The sequence below is a fragment of the Canis lupus genome, chromosome 2 (assembly GCF_011100685.1).
Source record: "Canis lupus familiaris isolate Mischka breed German Shepherd chromosome 2, alternate assembly UU_Cfam_GSD_1.0, whole genome shotgun sequence".
Lineage (NCBI taxonomy): Eukaryota > Metazoa > Chordata > Mammalia > Carnivora > Canidae > Canis > Canis lupus.
Window position 1 is genome coordinate 27,016,820 of NC_049223.1, and position 18,397 is coordinate 27,035,216.

The following is an 18,397-nucleotide window of genomic DNA, read 5'->3' on the forward strand; positions in this document are numbered from 1 at the left end:
CACTCCCCCGAAGACCCAAAACGAAAGAAGAAGAAAGAAAGGAAAAGAAAGAAAGAACTCACCTGTGTTGGATGCACATGTTCCCAGGCCTTACTCAGGTTCAACTCCACTCATGCCCTCCAATCTGGGTGCCTGACTTCCTGAATTAATATAAATTAATATCTGATTCCACCATTTAAACATCCTGTGGAGGAGTAGGGGTTGAGGGAGGGGCAGAGAGCAGTTGGCACATAGTCATGTCAGAGCTAAAAGAAGTTTAGAGTCATCTCATTGGATCCCTTCACTTTGCAGCCATAGGGAATTGTGGCCCAAAGAGAGAACTTGGCATTCCCTAAGGGATAGTCAGTGACAAAGCCAGAGTCTCACCTGGCTGCCTCCCATCCTTCATCCCCACATTTGCCTTCCTTAGGGTTACACAAGCCTGCTCCCTCACCTTCAGACTAGAAAACTGGTCTCCGTGGCAGAAGCACTTGTTTACCAAAGAGTATGCAGAAGCCAATGTATTAATGCAGGATTGCTTTTGTCACAGCACAAAGGTGAAAGATTTCCACTCCTAATAATTCCAGACGAACCATGGGAACATGAAGAAACTCTGGTTTTCTCTGTCTTCTCTTCTACACAGATCCATCAGGTTCCAAGTGATCTCTCCTAAAGTGTGTAGAAGGTTAAGAATTTGGCTGGAGATGAAATAGAAATCACTAAAAGGGAAATATAATGGAGAGGGCAAGCTATAAAGACTTCCAACATAAATGCCCAAAGAACTGTTCTATACAGCAGAAGAATTTAGAGTTGAAATTTGATTTTTTTTTCACTTTGGAATTTTATTTTATATCTGTTGCTTGATAAGGAAATTGCTTCTCCTCATTCACCCCTGGGGACATTTCAATTATACTTTGTTCTTGAAAATGAGTGTTTTTACTTTTAACTATTGATTTCAGAACTCTATGAACTCTGCCTTGAAGTCATTTCCTTCAACCCTCTACATGCCGGGGCACTCCTACCCCTGCTCCAAAGAGGGTCACATTTCAACAGATCTTATGCCCTCCTGGTCCTCCTGGTGCCTGACCCCCAGGAAATAAAGGAGCACGTTGCATTGAGATGGCCATTATGTATCTCCACTCATCAGAATCACGGCAGCCAGGTGGCAAGGGTACAGGATGACAAGAAAACAATCCCATCTTTTATTTCCCAGCTTCTGTCACACACGACCCTTCAACCTGAAAACAGACAAGAAAAAATCCAGTGAGAAAAGGTTTGAAAGCCTCTGCACCAAGGTGACAAGGAATCACAGAGTCCAACTGTTATTTGTCTGGAGAGAAAGGGTGTGCAGAGAACTACAAAGGATTCAAATGTTTCTGTTGCTTATCAAGAGAAATAAAATAAATTGTACTCACCAAGCAAATGATTCATCTTGATTGTTTAGGGCAGTTTCCCTTTAATATTTACGTTGTCTCTAAGCTTGGCTTAGCTTTTTAAAAAAAGAAGAAAAAGAAGAACTGTCATTTCTATTCAATTAACTGCTTCCCCCTCTGACTTTAAATCAAGGGCAGTGTCTGTTCAATTTAATTACTTTCCAAGTAGCCTGCATGGTAAAGCAGCAGCCACTAAAGCAAAGAGCCATGTGGTGCTTTATAAGGCAAGAATTCGATATAATGTAAGGATGTTCTCCTAACAGAAAATGCAATAAAACTGATTTTCCCCCTGCTGTGTTTCTAGCCACTTGATATATAATATGTTCACAGATCAAGATTTTAGCTCAACAGTTTAAAGTAAGTAAAATGGGGAGAATGTCATTTACCCTCTGGAAAGTCTATGGAGGAAATTTTTGAAGGACTTGTCCCACCTGCTCTGATTACACAGGAAGTGTGACCTTCTTCAAAGAAGGTGGTTATTTTTATTATCTATTCGTGCAAGATTTTCCAGAACTAACTGCATTAATAATTGCATCAACATCAGTATATTCAATATTAGAAAGCAAGACTTAGTCAAAATTGTGAAGTTGTAGGGTAAAAACTGCAGAAATATATAGCACAGCCAAAACACCACGACCTGGATTGTTAAGCTTGACTCAGTCACCGATGAGCCATGGGGCACTGAATTACTTGCTTGACTTCACTGAGTCTGTTTTGATATCTGTAAATAAGGGTATTCCATAAAGTTGACAGGAGGACTCTTTGCCCCTAACACTCACTGAGACTATCAAATGACAGCAAAGCACCTACCAAAAAGCGGAACACTTCCATTCCCTCCAAATAGAAGAACCAACCCAAGGATAACTCCGATCAATAATGTAAACCTAAATTACCCACAAAGAAAAACTTAGGATGCAATGCAGGTAGAGAGGCAGTTGTCCTTTTTAATTAATAGTATCAGGTGGCCCAGAAAAATTCTGGCCAAAAGGAGAAATGAAATGTTAAAGCATGAGGAATTGTACATTTGACATTAATTTACAGAGTGCAATCAGATGCCCCAATACATTCTGTGGTTGTTAATATTTTTGTTTATTTTTAATGCATATTTTGCCTAAATGATCTACAATCTACAGATCTGTAGACTTATAAGTTTTTTTCTGTCTACAATAGATAACTGCATTAATATTATAGATAGCAAGTGAGAGTCAAAGATCTATACACACCTGTTTAGTGGAACAGGCTCCCTTTTGTACTCTATCAACCAAAGAGGGTGGATTCTCCAGTAAATCACAAATTAATGGATAGTCTTTAAATTATGCAGTATGTCTTTTGACATACCTTCATACACATGTAATTGCAAACAGATAAACGTAGCACCCTTTTATTCAAATGAGAGTGACAAGTATTGTGGCTTCAGTACAGAAATGATCCACTGCCCAGTTATAAGATCCTATGAGAGATTATGCTCTTCAGACTGATGTAAATCTGAATGATCCAAAAATTCTAGCATGTTTTGCATAATAAATGTTTACATTTAACATAAATTACTCAAGAAGACTTTAATCTATGGATTCTTAGTCTTTCCAGCTCTCAGATTCCGTACATTATCTTTTCTTTATGTTGGCATGTTATTGATTGAATTTTATTCAAAGGTCAAGGAAATCATCACAAAGCCCATTTTCTACTTTATATAGCTCTTTGTGTAACTTAGTTAAATGAGAAAGTAAGGATGGTAGCTAGTTAGAGAAGAATCTTTGTAGGGCAAATCAGTTAATATCACTGTCTTCCAACAGAACAAGTAATTCAAGACACGTATACATTTATCCTATATCCAACCACTTCCTGGGAAAGGGATTCTACTATCTGCTCCTCCAATTTTAAGCAATTTTGACAATATGAAACAAATTAGCAAACTTCCTGTATCTTTTGTACAATTATTTCCCATGAATGGTGAATAATTGTAATGTTTGTGTATATCTTTGCTCTAAATTCACTACATATACTCTAGTATCTACAAACCCAACATGGTTTTTTCACTGTCCAAATGTATTAGTTGAATGCTGGTGGAAAACAACAAACAAATACTTAATAAAAAAAAGTGTCTGCTAGGCACTGTTCTGAGTACTATCAAATTTATAATGAACACAGAAAGCATATTATCTGTTTGGGGACACAGGATTATCAAATAAGAAAAAATCACACATATTCTACTCATAATTGTATACATCTGTGACTTAGATTGTAAAAGATCAGAAGGTGAAAAAAGAATAAATATGTGTGAAAAAAGATCACATAATGTGTATTCCCATCATGGAGACTTCTTATCGTATATTAAATATGGTTGTATGTTTTCAGAGATCTCACTTGTAGATTTTTTTCAGTAATGATTCTCCTGCCAAATAGTCTAGATCCTTTAAGCCTTTTAAGGTGGATAATTAGCTACTTTGGAATGAAGGAGCCTCTTTCATTGGCTTAGTGAATAACATCAAAGAATAAGGACATATATGAGTAAGACCTTTCTTTAGAAGGTAACATTTGCAATAAATGAGTTTATTCTTTCAAGTAGTATACTTCCCAAATAATAACATCTTTTATTTATTTATTTTTCACCTCCATTTTTATAAGATCCATCTGCCAAAACCAGTGCTTTATCATCAGAGAATATGGTCTAATTGAACTGTGGTTCCAGGTAAAATGTAGGAAGCAACAGGACACTGCGCTAGCTGCAACAATTTACAAAAGCCAGTGAAATTACTAAAATTATGTTATCCAAGACACCATAAAGCTGTGGAAGCAAATAGAACTAATTGAACTCAACCTAAGACAAAAGAGTCCTTCCAAGATGAGTAGACTGGCACTGGCTGCTTTCTACCCTGGGACTGTTTGCCATTTCTAAGTGTAAGATGAGGTTTGAGCATGGGCTGGATACTATTAGAAAGAAAAAACACCATAGCTTGTGGAGCTGGAATGATAATTTGGAAACTTCAGGAGCCCTATAGGCACAAAGACCATTGTCCCCAATGGTTCATTTGCTAAGCCACAGGCCCTTGGAAGGTTAGGAACCTCCTATAAAATAACATACTGAAATGCACTGTAGTCTTGCAGTAGTGGGAAGTCTATCCCAAAGAGAAGCATCTGCTTCAAACACACAACTAGTTGGCTCCTTAAGATATTTGCCAAATTTGGGGGATCCCTGGGTGGCGCGGCAGTTTGGCGCCTGCCTTTGGCCCAGGGCGCGATCCTGGAGTCCCAGGATCGAGTCCCGCATCAGGCTCCCGGCATGGAGCCTGCTTCTCCCTCCTCCTGTGTCTCTGCCTCTCTCTCTCTCTCTGTGTCAATCTCTATCATAAATAAACAAACAAATAAATAAATAAATCTTTAAAAAAATAAATAGCTTGTTAAAAAAAAAGATATTTGCCAAATTTGGGGTGGAAACTAGAGAGCAAAGTTTAAAACTGTTGAAAGGTAGCCCATCAGCCCTGTAAGCTCTGTAAGTAAAATAGGGGAGAGAGACCTGCTAGGCTAGCAGTCAGACACCACAGAAGGTCTTCTCCACTCATAAACATTTGAAACCAGAGGTACACTGAATTTAACTACAGCTTCATTCCTGATTAAATCATCAAAGGACAAATTCTGAGTCAGAGCAATAAAACTTTAGTTTCTATTCTTCTTTTTTTGTAAGATTTTATTTATTTATTCATGAGAGACACACGGAGAGAGAGAGAGGCAGAGACACAGGCAGAGGGAGAAGCAGGCTCCATGCAGGGAGCCCAATGTGGGACTTGATCCCGGGACCACAGGATCATGCCCTGAGCTGAAGACAGGCACTAAACCACTAAGTGACCCAGGAATCCCCAGTCTCTATTCTTCTTTATGTAGAATGTCTAGCATAAAACAAAAAGCTACAAGACATAAGAAGAGGTGAAAGAAAAAAAAAAAAGCCATTTGAAGCAGAAAGATGACCTACATGCTAAAATTAGCAGACAAGGTATTTAAACAACTGTTATTAATATGTCAGAAAATAAAAGGAAAGATGGACATATCATTAAAATATGGGGGATTTTAACAGAGAATTGAAATCTATGAAGCAGAATCAAAGGACTCTGGAACTGAAAATTTTAAACATCTGAAAGTAAGAATGCATTGGGTGGTTTTAATGTCAGACTGGCAAGTCAGAAGCCAGGGTTAGGGAACTCAAGAAGTGAATTTAATATATTTAAAATAAAATACAGAGAGAAAAAAAAAAAACAGAAAAGACATGTAAGCCAAAGTCAAATGATCTAACAAAAGTATAATTGCAATCTCAGAGAGGAAAAAATGAGGAAGAAGCAATATGTGGACAAGTTACAGTTGAGAATTTTCTAAAACTGATGAAAGATGTTGATCCATAGATACAAAAAGCTCAGCAAATTCCAAAAAGGACAAAGATTAAAAAAAAAAAAAAAGCCATACCTGATTTAATTGATCTGGATAAGAACTGAGCATTAATATTTTTTAAAAGTTTCCCAGGTAAATGATAATATATAGCCAGTGCCAAGAACCACTGGTCTGAAGGAGGTCATATTAAAAGAGTAATGTACAGTTAGTTTAGTCTTTTTATTTTTTCAAGTGTTCATAAAAAGGAGCAAGTACTCTAGGCTCTTTTTTTTTTTCCTTAATATCTCTTTGCGGAGTATCAGGGAACATGTCTGTATTTCAATTATCATCTCCATAACTCAACCCAACAGATTTTTCATTAACATACAGTGCAATATTGGTTTCATGAATAGAATAGAATAGAATAGAATAGAATAGAATAGAATAGAATAGAATGTAAGTGATTCGTCACTTACATTCAATCCCTAGTGCTCATCACCAGTGTCCTCCTTAATACCCATCACCCATTGTGTCCATTCCTCCCGCCCCCACCTCCCTCCATCAATCCTCAGTTTGTTCTCTATCACTAAAAGTCTCTTATGGTTTGCTTCAATTCCATAGTTCTTAAATGATGGCATCCATACCTGCTCTCTCCATAATCCTCTGAGGATCATGGATGGGGGGTGGGGATGAAATAATATAGATTCAATCTGTACAAGAAATGTTCCAATGCAGAAACACTATTGAGGAACAGATTACAAGACATACAAAATTAGCTGTCACACTCTTGGCCTCACTGCTGTAGATGCATCAAGAGAAAGGACCCCCAGAGATCAAAAGGAGGTAGACTTTCATCTATGGTAAGATACTCAAAAGTCAGAAGTGTGCCAGAGCAGTGGAGAGTCCAAGCCTGGGGCATATACATGCCAGAAAGCAGGCAATGAATCCCCATGGGCTTGCCTGCTGGCATCCACTTCTGGCAAAAGAACATGGAGTTGAAAGAGAAAAGGATTATTCTTGGGCAGCCCCCGGGGGCTCAGTGGTTTAGCACCGCCTTTAGTCCAGGGTGTGATCCTGGAGACCCAGGATTGAGTCCCATATCAGGCTCCCTGTATGGAGCCTGCTTCTCCCTCTGCCTGTGTCTCTGCCTCTCTCTCTCTCTCTCTCTCTCTCTCTCTCTCTGTCTCTTATGAATAAATGAATAAAATCTTTAAAAAAAAAAAGGGCTGTTTTTGTCAAGTCTGAAGATGTGATTATACCATGACTGATAACCCTTCATAGTTGATGAGAAAATGTGCTTTTCTTTAACACTTATGTAGCAAAATCACTATATATTATGTGTATATGTACTTAAAGAAGGTACAGAAGCTATAGCATTAAATGCAGAATTAACCCTGACCTGGAGGCACCAGCAGCATCTCCCCAAAGCAGGAGCATGTGATCAAGAGCATCTCTGTGCTCCAGTGGTCTGCCAAGTTTGCCATAGGCAAGAGCGTCCACAAATACTGAACTTACCTACCTTTATAAAAGTGACCAGAATTGGGACTCCTGGGTGGCTCAGTGGTTGAGCATCTGCCTTTGGCTCAGGGTGTGATCCCAGAGTCCCAGGATCGAGTCCCGCATTGGGCTCCTTGCATGGAGCCGGCTTCTCCCTCTGCCCGTGTCTCTGCCTCTCTTTCTCTCTCTCTCTCGTAAAAAAATACATAAGATCTTTTTTTAAAAAGTGACCAAAATAAGCAGAGTTGTGTCCCCTTGGTTCCCAAATTTTAAGGGGCAAAGAATGAATTGGCACCAGATAGAGCATTTTCTCAGTATAAAGAGTTATAGACTATCTGCCAGGTAGACCCAAAAGGCTCCTGGCACCAGGCCCCTCGCTCCCCACCCACTTGTGTTCCAGCCAAGAACACAAGCTCGGGACTACACAGGAATGCTGTTGTCACAGAAACAGTTCTACCTTCTAGCTGACCACCTCTTCTACCCAATCTCATTAGGAGCTAGAGCATCGCTCCATTTCTCGTGGTGCATCAAATCCACATACGACAGAGTTGCTGCTGGTTCAGGGTTTTGTTACATTTCCCTTCCCAAGATTTGTCACCATTTTTCCTGGCTTGTAGATAGCCCTTCACTGATGTGCACACGACAGGAAATCAGTCTGTCCCACCTAGGTTATGTGTTTGCTGTTTACCCTTCCACGAGTCTTAGTATGATTATGTTTAATCCTGTCCTCGGGCCACAACTTCACATTTCCCCGCAAAATTCTCCAAGTGACACCAAGTTCACTGGTGCTCCCCACCTGGTAAGGCCAGAGTCTCCTTTGCCCTGGGTGCCAATTTTGGTATTACACTGCCACTCAATCCCTTTTTTACATACTGATTCAAATCATTTATCTGTAGATTAAGTCAAAAGACTCTAAAAATAGGGTTTGAGTCCCAAGGTTTCTATTGCTATTTATATATATTTTTTCCTGTTACCACTCACAACAAAGTGGAATCTCCATGGATTCCTTTTAATGCATTTCCTTGCTTCCTCATCTTACCTATATCAGCCTGGATACTAGCAGCCAAATGATTACAAATATAGTTGAATTTTATCCTTTGAAAGAAGTTTTTTTTTGACTCATCATATTTTTCTGGTGGCCAAGATACAGTAGAAAACTCCTCTATATGAGAAAAATCTGTTTACATATCCTTCTTCACCACGAGGCATGGCATGACTGGCCATGGTCCACAGTAGAGGAGTGGAGGCAGGAGTCTCGGATTACAGTCCCACTGCAGCCATCGAATGCTATGTGACCTCGAACCAGACACTTGACCTTTGAGTGACTCAGGGTCATCTTATGATGATCTTTGGCCCCTATATTTATGGGTTGGTTGATTGGGTTTTAAACTATAGAGAAACTAAGAGCTCCTTCATCTAAGCATTGTATGAAACTGAGGGATTAGTAGGAGAAGAACAGAAAGTTGGCTTTTTGGTTAAAACAACAACTTATGAAAGGAATCTTGGCCTGCATTTCTTCACAGAAAGTTGCAGCCTTGGAGTGAATATTTTCTACTAAATATATGCCCAGGGTGGCAGTCCTCTCTGACATGCACAATGTCTTGCATTCTGTCCTCAGGGGAAGACAAATTGAGGAAATCAGCACTGCTCTTCCAACTGGGCAATGGTCAGCGTGTGGCTATTTCTCACCATCCAGCACACATACAAAGCCACCGCTCCATGAAGTGGAATTACCCCTACTGATTGGTTCTAGAACCCTCCAGCTCTCTTGCTTTCCCTGAACCAAATTCACAGAAATATTTAGGCAGCTTTTCCCACAGGGTTCAGGTAATTGTAAGCACCAGGACAGTTGTGTGATTTGTACATTGCACAAGACAGCTGACCTGGGGGATAGACAGGCTGATATCCAGCTCATTTTTTGCTTGCCAAGCCCTGAGCCTTGGCACTGGCTTATGTCCATGTGAGAAGAGGTATATTTTCCTTCACACAAAGACATGGTCTGCTTGCCAGGCAATGTGTCTGTAGGCCCAAGGATGTCCAGAGATGGTACAAACAGAGGTTCACATGAAGGTTAAGTGCAGGCTAGTGGAAGCCCAAGATGATTGTCCAAAAGCGTGCAGTGTGTGTGCATGTGTGTGTGTGTGTGTTTGTGTCCCACAGTGGGAGAGATGGGTTGCCACAAAGGGCAGTGCATGCCTGACCTGGCTACTTCCTTCCTTTGCATGTCATGAAGGGAGCAGCTTCCCTGCCTTCGCCTTTGCTTAGCGGTCTCATGCAAATGTTCTCTAGATCATCAGAAAATATCCATTCCCTAACTCTCCTTCTCTTTAGCCCTACACCAACTCATTCCACTCCCAAGTGTACCAATCTTCCCTAAAGAGTAATAAAGTACCAATGTCCTGCTCCTTCCTTACATTTTACAGATTCCAAAGTCAAAGGCATATCCTGAGCACAAAGGTGTTTGCTGCTTTTGAGTAACTCATGATGTATTAGTAAAAAACAATCTTTTTTTAGTCTCATGACTAAAAAAAAAAAAAAAAAAATTCATCATGAGACCAATACATCATGAGTTACTCAAAACTTAGGGGTTGAAAACAACAAACCATCTTTTCTCAACAAACGTTTTCTCTGTGGGTGCAAAATCCAGAAATGGCTTAGCCAGGTCCCTCATGAGGTTGCAATTGCGCTGTTGGCCAAGGCTGCCATCATTGGACAAAACTGGGCAGAGACTTCCCAGCTCACACTCCCAGACCCCGGAAGGTCTGAGTTCCTCTCTAATGGTTGGTTGGTTCATTGGTTGGAGACCTCACCACAAAGGTTTCCCTCAGGGCTGCTGACAACGTGGCAACTTGCTTCCCCCAAAGCCAGTGATCTGGAGACAGAAAGCCAGCGGGTGTGAATGTGCCCATCTTTTATGACCTCGTCTTAGAAATGACATTACTTCTACCAAATGCTGCTCATTACACAGACCAAACTGGGGACAGTTGAGGGAGAGTGGCACCAGAGTCTGAATAGCAGGTGACAGGGACCACTGAGGACCTGTCCCTACTCTATCATAAAGGCTGGTTCCTATAGACACAGACCTCTGGTCAAGGTCCTCCAGGGAAGGCCATGCACTTGCACTATCTAGTTAGATGTTCACAGCACTATAAAGTAGATCCTGCTTTTGGTCTCATTTTGAAGATGAGAAAACAGCTTTAGAGAGATTAGGCAATTCACCTGCAGTTCACAGAACTAATAGGTTCACAGAATCCATTCTATCCTCTCCCCTACTGCCAGGTAGGGGAGAGGATACTATTTACTATTTTATGTTCACAGTATTTTCCTCGGCCCTCCAATCCATCCTTTACACATTTCCCCATTATGTTCCTTCTCAAAGCATTCCAACATTTCTTCCCACTGAATGAAAGAATCGAATCCCATCTCCCCACAATGGCATTTAAACTCCTAGTCTTGCTGCGACCTGCCAGTAATAGTTAATTTTATGTGTCAACTTGGCTGGGACATGGTGCCAGGAATTTGGCAAAATATCATTTTGGATGATTCTGTTGAAGGGGTTTGGGGTAAAGCAGACTGACTTCCCTAATGTGAGCAGGCCTTATCCAATCAGTTGAAATCTCAATAGAACAAAAGGTCGGCCTCTGAGCAAGAGGGAGTTCTCCAGGAGAAGGCCTTAGGACTTCATCACACACACACACACACACACACACACACACACACACACACACATCCTATTGGTTTCATTTCCACATTTTGACCCATCCACTCTGGCCGACTCTGCATCTCCCAAACATGCTCCATTTTCCCATCTCGATACATTTATTCAAAAACTATGACTTCTCTCCTAAATACCCTCTCTCTCCTACCCCCTACCCAATCTGTCCATCCTTCCCTGTAACATTTACCATTGGGTTATCTGGTGTAAAAATCAATGCTTTTCTCCAGTACTAGAGTAAGAGCTTCTGGATCGTGGGATTATGCCATTAATCTCTTCTCAGCTTATCCCAGTCACCAGTTCAGCACTTTGCTCACTGGGACTCAATGAGTTGATCTGAATCCTTCATCTATTTTTGGAAGATATTCACACCCTATAAAATCACAACTCACTATACCCAAGGTAAAGAAAAGCATATATATATATGTATGTATAAGCTATGATAGCTATGCTAAAAATATATACTTTTAAAATAATAGAACAAAGTCTGTATTTTCCCCTATTTAAAAACAAAACGGTGCACACTCTGGAAACCTGGTGTGCTGGTCTTATAAAACGACATTCCTATTGAAAACAACTAAAATTCTGGGGGAAAGTAAATGTGATCTCCTTAAAAGCATCAATGAGCTAGCAAAAATTTGAACAATAACCAAGCCAAGGACTCAGAGAAGTAGGGAACCAAGAGACAAGTGGAACAATGAGCCTGACTTTTGCCCTAAGGGTATGTGCCAAACTGACTGAACTTGAACTTCAGTTTTGTTTTTTCTCATGTAATAGCTGTATTTAAAATTCAAAATTTACAATAAGCCAGAAGTTATATTCTTTGCAACCATGTGAAAATTACAGTGTGAAATTTCTAATGCTAACTTTAAAATATGTGTGGGTGTACATAGTTTTTCCAAATTCTTTTGGCGGTTATGCAAGCAAAAATATGAAGAATCTGGGTATGGCATCTTATGGGGGCAGGGATGATAAAGAAGGCAATGATTTCTTTTTTTCCCTTAAAAACTGGTATTTCCAGTTAAAATACCTGGAAAGACTACTTGGTTGGGAATTTTTAAACCTTTTAGCAATATTTCAGCAAAAAAAGAGACAGTTGCCAAACTTTAATATGATGCCCCAAGATGCCAACACTTTCTAAGATCACTTAACTTTTCCATTCCTCTTCCTCTTTTTGGAACCTTCATCAATGCCAGCTTAATTTTAATTTCCTACATCGTACAGGCAGAGCTTGGAGATAGATACTGTGGATTTGGGTTCAGACCATCGCAGGAAAGCAAATATCGCAACAAAGTGAGTCAAATGAATTTTTGGGTTACTCAGTGCGTAGAAAAGTTATGTTTATACTCCACTGCAGTTCATTAAGTGTGCAATAGCATGTGTCTGAAAAAAATAATGGACATACCTTAAATTAAAAAGTACTTTATTGCTAAAAGTGCTAACCATTATTTGAGCTTTCAGCAAGTTGTAATCTTCCTGCCAGTGGAGGGTCTTGCCTCAGTGTTGATGGCTGCCGACATATCAGGGTGGTGGCTGCCAAAGGTGGGGGTGACTGTGGCAACTTCTTAAGATAGCAATGAAGTTTGCCACATTGATGGACTCTTCCTTTCATGAACAATTTCTCTGTAGCCTGTGATGCTGCTTGATAGCCTTTCACCCACAGAAGAACTTCTTTCAAAACTGGAGTCAATCTTCCCAAAACTTGCTGCTGCCTTATCAACTGAGTTCATGTCATATTCTAAATCCTTTGTTGTCATTTCAATAATCTTCACAGCATCTTCACCAGGTGTAGATTATATCGCAAGAAACCACTTTTTTTGCTTATCCAGAAGGAGCAATTCTTCATCTGTTCACAATGATCATGAGATGGTGGCAATTCAGTCCCATCTTCAGACTCCACCTCTAAGTTTGGTTCTCTGGCTGTTTCCACCTCATCTACAGTGACTTCTTCCACTGAAGTCTTGAGCCCCTCAGAGTCTTCATCCATGAGGGCTGGAATCAACTTCTTCTGAACTGCCATTCATGTTGATATGTTGGTATTTGGAGAGGGAAGGAGATGGGAGAAGTCAGTGGAGCAATTAGTTAGAATACACACAATATTTATCAATGGGTTTACTGTCTCATATGGGCACAGCCTGTGGCTTCCCAAGACAATTGCAACAGTAACATCAAAAATCATGGATCACAGATCACCATAACAGATATAAAAATAATGAAAAAGTGGGTACCCTGGCTGGCTCCGCGGATTAGCAACATCTTCGGCCCCGGGCATGATCCTGGAGACCCGGGATCGAGTCCCACGTTGGGCTCCCAGCATAGAGCCTGCTTCTCCCTCTGCCTGTGTCTCTGCCTCTCATGAATAAATAAATAAAATCTTAAAAAAAAAAAATGAAAAAGTTTAAAACATTGCTAGCTTCACCAAAATGTGACACAGAGACACAAAGCGAACAAATGTTGTTCGAAAAATTGCATCGAGAGATTTGCTTGGGGCAGGACTGCCACAAACCTTCAATTTGTAAAAAACACACACAAAAAAACAGAAAACAAAAAACCCCACAATATCTGCAAAGCACTATAAGAGGGGGCACGATAAAAGGAAGTATGAAATAATACCTACTTATATTAATATGTAATATGTAATACATAATAAAATACACACAGTCATTCATTATTTCCAGTTTTGGATTCTTCCTATCCTTGAACTTCAAAACCCATTTTTTAAAGTGCATCCTCCTTTACTTTTCTGTCTCCAACTTATGTTTCTACTCAGTTATTCTTCCATGCTGAAACTTGTGAGAATATACCAGGTTCATATTCCTGGATGCCCTTGGTTCTTTGGCAATGGGACTTGAAAGCTTCAACAATGATGAAAGTATCTTCACAGCAATCACAGAATAGTTGGTCCAAGTGACTGAACTCGAACATCAGATATAAAATCCTGAATCTAGTCTAGTTTATTCTTTATGTTGGGTTTTATTATTCTCATTCACTTTCTTGATGATTCAATGAATATCACTCCCTGTTAATGTTTGGTTCGATACTTAAATATGTTCAAGGCAATCAAAACATCCAGAGTGAGTAGCAGAGAATAAAGATAAGGTGCCTGAACACCATGAAACTCCCAAAATTATTCAAAGACTCTGAAGGAAGAAAGAAAAAGGAGGAACCCCAACTCAGCTGTTGAGATTTTCCTCCTTGCTTACCTGTTTAGCAACCACTTGATGGTGAACTTACTATCCGCCTTAATGCATATATGCATTTTAGGAAGATTATTCTTAAAAGTGGGCATTAATATCTGTCATTCAAGAAGACATCTCCTAAAAAAACAAAAACAAAAACAAAAAAAAAGAAGAAGACATCTCCTAGAAGTGCCCAGGGCGTTGATCCATGCCCTCCTTTCCTGCTCAACGACGCTCCTATTCCCAGAAAGTATTTTCTCAAACCAGCTTAGGGAGCCTGGCTGTGCCACCTTGACAAAAATATCCCTTTACCTTTAGGTGACCTTTCTCTGAGACTTGGAAATGGACGGTTTCAACTGTAGGTCAGGCAGTGGATGACTTTACTGGTGCTCCCTGAAAGACAAGGCTGATGAATGGCATTTGAACCCTGTTTCCCTAATCCTTCAGGCAGAATTAGAGGCTCTCCAGAAGGGTAATCCTGAATGATTCACGATGCCTGCTTCAGCACAGTCACACATCATATAAATACAAATTGACAGTTCGCACACACTGGCCTCATGATGGTATTTACTTAAAATCCTCTCAAGTCCACTCCCAATGGCCGCGGTGGGGACAGCTCTCTATTTAAGGCTGGCAAACAAAAAGGCACCAACTTGTCACATCCAGCCGCCAGATTTACAGGAACATGGGAAGCTTTTGAATATTCAGTTCTCATTTTGTGCCACCTGGCACTTACCTTCCATTGGGGAAGGCCATGGGTTTGTTAGTTGATTGCTAGGATAATCCTTGAACACAAACAAACCAAAAGGTAGTAAGCTGAGACCTTTGGATAACCCCTTTGGCTATCCTGAAGTTTCTAAGGAGGAATAACAAATCAACAACAGAGGAGGCAAAAAGATGGTCTTTGAATAACATGCCAAGAGAGAGTTTGAGATACTTGAGAACGCAAATATATCCCTGTTTGCAAGTGTAATGAGAAAATCCAATAGAGATCCCCAAGAAAACACTTACTTGCATTACGTTCCAAAGGGATTCTTGATAGATAATAATGAAAAGTCAATAAGCAGATACCAACAGTGATTGACCTTATTTGTGTTTGCAACATGGGAAACCCCACTGCCTCAAAAAAAAAAAAAAAAAAAAGTCAAAAACAGAAACGCTGATGGCTTGGAGCAATATCAAGGTCATCCATGCACTAGCCTCCTGACTGCTAACTCTGGACTCAGGAGGAGAAAATATGAAGCAGTACTTGGGAAAGGGCGGAATTCACATAAGTAAAAGCAGAACCTACTCAGAAGTCCCTCAATACCAGCTTTTACGCAGGCTCCTTTAGTAGTTAAACGTGGTGTGAAATAATCTTTTTAATGGTCATGGGGAGCCTTGATTCCCTTTGTATGTAAGCCCATTATGTGTTTACTTGAAAGGACTCTTCTCCTCTCTGGCTTTCTCTGACGTTCACCCTAATGTGTCCCCCTTTCATATCCAGAGCTTGAAGGCACCCTTTGGAGATTAAGGAGGAAAGGAAATGCCACCCGAGTAGATCAGGAGTGGCAAGGCTCTAGGCAAAAGGCCTCCAAGAGGGAAGTCACCTTTCTCAAGCCACCTGTTTTCACACTTTGCATATGACCTAGCATGCTTTTGCAGTAGGTACGGTATTAATTTATTACTATTATTCACTAGTAATCAATTCACTTTTACCATTTGGATAACCCCTTTGGTTTATATATCCTACCCTGAAGTTTAGCAGGTGCAACAAGAAAAAAATCAAGACTACAGAATGGTAACAGATGGGAAAGCATGAGTTATTAAAAACACACTAGAAAGAGTTGCAGATCAAGAGCATTAATAAAGCATCAATACATGTGGTTGATGCAGTGTAACATCAAGTCTCCATAATCTGTTTATTGTGTCTTGATTGATGTATAAACAAGCTTCTGAGTGACACAGATTATCAAGGCACCTCCATTTTCTGAGTTTTAGATTTGCATATGGCTCAATTAGTCGGAAGGTAGAAGTGTTCAATCATAAGAATATAGCTTATAATACAGGAAAAGTGAGCAAAGCTCTTTATTTCTTTTATTTTTATTATTTTATATTTATATTTTATCTCAAACATAATAATTTTACTTTTTCTAAGTGAGTATGTGCAATATCTAGTCCAACAGAGCCTATAGATAAAATATGCCCAAAACACAATATCTTTCTCTCTAAAAACAAAAGAAAAAGAAAAGAAAAGAAAGAAATCCTTAAGCGAATGGGAAGAAGCCACAGCCTGGGAAAAAATATTTGCAAGAAACTCTTAAGATTCAACAATAAGATGACAACCTGATTTAAAAATGGGGCAAAGGCCTTACAAGACACCTCACCCAAGAAGATAGACAGCAAATGAGCACATAGCAAGATGCTTCACATAGTATGTCATCAGAGAAGTGCAAACTAAAACGAGAACGAGCTACCACTACCCACCTTTAGGATCGCCAAAATCTGGAGCACGGACAACACCAAATGCTGGTGAGGCTGGGGAGCAACAGGAGCTCGCTCTCTCACTGCTGGTGGGAATGCAAAATGGTGCAGCCACTCTGGAAGACAGTCTGGCAGTTTCTAACAAAGCTAAACATACTCTTAACATATGATCCAGCAATCATGTTCCTTCGTATTTACCCAAAGGCATTGAACGCTTATGTACACACCATAAACTGCACGCAGATACCATAGCACCTTTATACCTAATTGCCAAAACTTAGAAACAACCAGGTCCATCCATCCAGTGAGCTGTCAAGCCAAGAAAGAAGAGTAAGAACCTTACATGCAGATTTAACTGAAAGAAGACAATCTGAATAGGCTACATATTATATATGACTCCATTTGGAAAAGAAAACTATGGAGACAGTAAGATCAGTGGTTGCCAGACTTTGGGAGCGGAGAGAGAGGAGGCATGAATAAATGAAGTACCAGAGACAGGAGCATGGCCTGTCACATTTGGAAGGAATAGAAGTGAAAACAACAGGAGGGAACTCTGAGGACAGTAAGACAATGAAATATAATTGCTCACAACAGAGACCAGAGAGCAGAAACCAAGAGTTTCCCGCATCTTCACCTACTATCAGCGAGACAACCAACAAAAAAGACTTTGGAGCAGAGGGAATTTTGACTTATATGTGTCATTTCCTGTCTTTGTTAATTTTACATACTTTTTTTTTTTTTTCTAGCAGGTGTTTCTAACAAGGCAACTAACAACAGAATGGAGCTAACCAGCCTGTGTCCCAGGTCTCAGAGAGTCCTATGGGTACTGGGGCAAGAGAAGGAAAGGACGGCAAGGAAGTTTGCAGCGTTGGAAACACAGAACTAACACAAACACTAAAGTCAGTGTTTTTCTGGCTAGGATGGTGCCATGATTTTGTTCGACGATCTTGAGGCATCATAGACAAATTTGGCCACTCCGACTTTTTAGTGGTTTAAACCTTTGAGTTTGTTTTGGAAAAGCACCAACTCCCGCCATCCTCAAAGTGTCCATTACAACATTCCATAATTTAATTATAGTCCTTCACTCCTAGTCATTTGGGGTATTTATTTTTCAAGCAGGTAAAGCGTGATATGTGAAAATAGTCGAGTAATTTGCAGTTAAATAGAAGAGTCCAAATAATTAAACAATGTTTCAAAGTGCGGGAGGGAAAAAAATGCCACCATGGCAGCTGGAATGGTGTTTTCCTTCCTATAGATCATGGAATATGAGTCAACCCAGCCTAGAGGTTGACCTGAATTCTGGCATAATTACATGTATAAAAATTTGGATTTCAGCCCAATGTATAAGTTACCTTCCTGCTGCAGCTGCTACCCTTCAGGGCTGGGAGATCTCTAATTCCCAATCGAGAGACAGCCCTGGCAGGATTCGCAGCTGGTTGAAGTCACTCAGCGATGTGGAGTCACACCTGAGTCAGTCCTGCATGGGTGGGAAAGGACCAGGCTGCTGGTACGCCCAGGAGAGAGGTCTGCATCCACCAGGGCTCTTTGTTGCGAACCTCAAACCCACTCTAACTAGCCTGAACAGAAAAATTATTAAAGCCTATTAGGTAGCCCATCGTGGCTGCCGGAGGGCCAGAGAACCAGGCTGGAAAGCTATCCAGCCAAGAACAGTCCCCAGGTTGCCCTTCCAAAGTCCTGCAGCTACGGTCCCAGAACCCTGGACTAGGGTGTACATTCTATGGAGGCAGCTTCCCACCAGCTGCTCAGGCTCCAGG

The 18,397-nt window shown here is 40.4% G+C and overlaps 1 long non-coding RNA gene across 1 annotated transcript; it reads right to left on the reverse strand.

Moving 5' to 3' along the window:
• Positions 1-838: 838 nt before the first annotated feature.
• LOC102153212 lies at positions 839-10,224 on the reverse strand. Its single transcript, XR_005354956.1, has 3 exons — positions 10,076-10,224; positions 1,395-1,468; positions 839-1,217 (listed from the first exon to the last, which is right to left on the reverse strand). It is a non-coding gene; the product is annotated as an uncharacterized LOC102153212 (long non-coding RNA).
• Between the last annotated feature and the right edge of the window lie 8,173 nt (positions 10,225-18,397).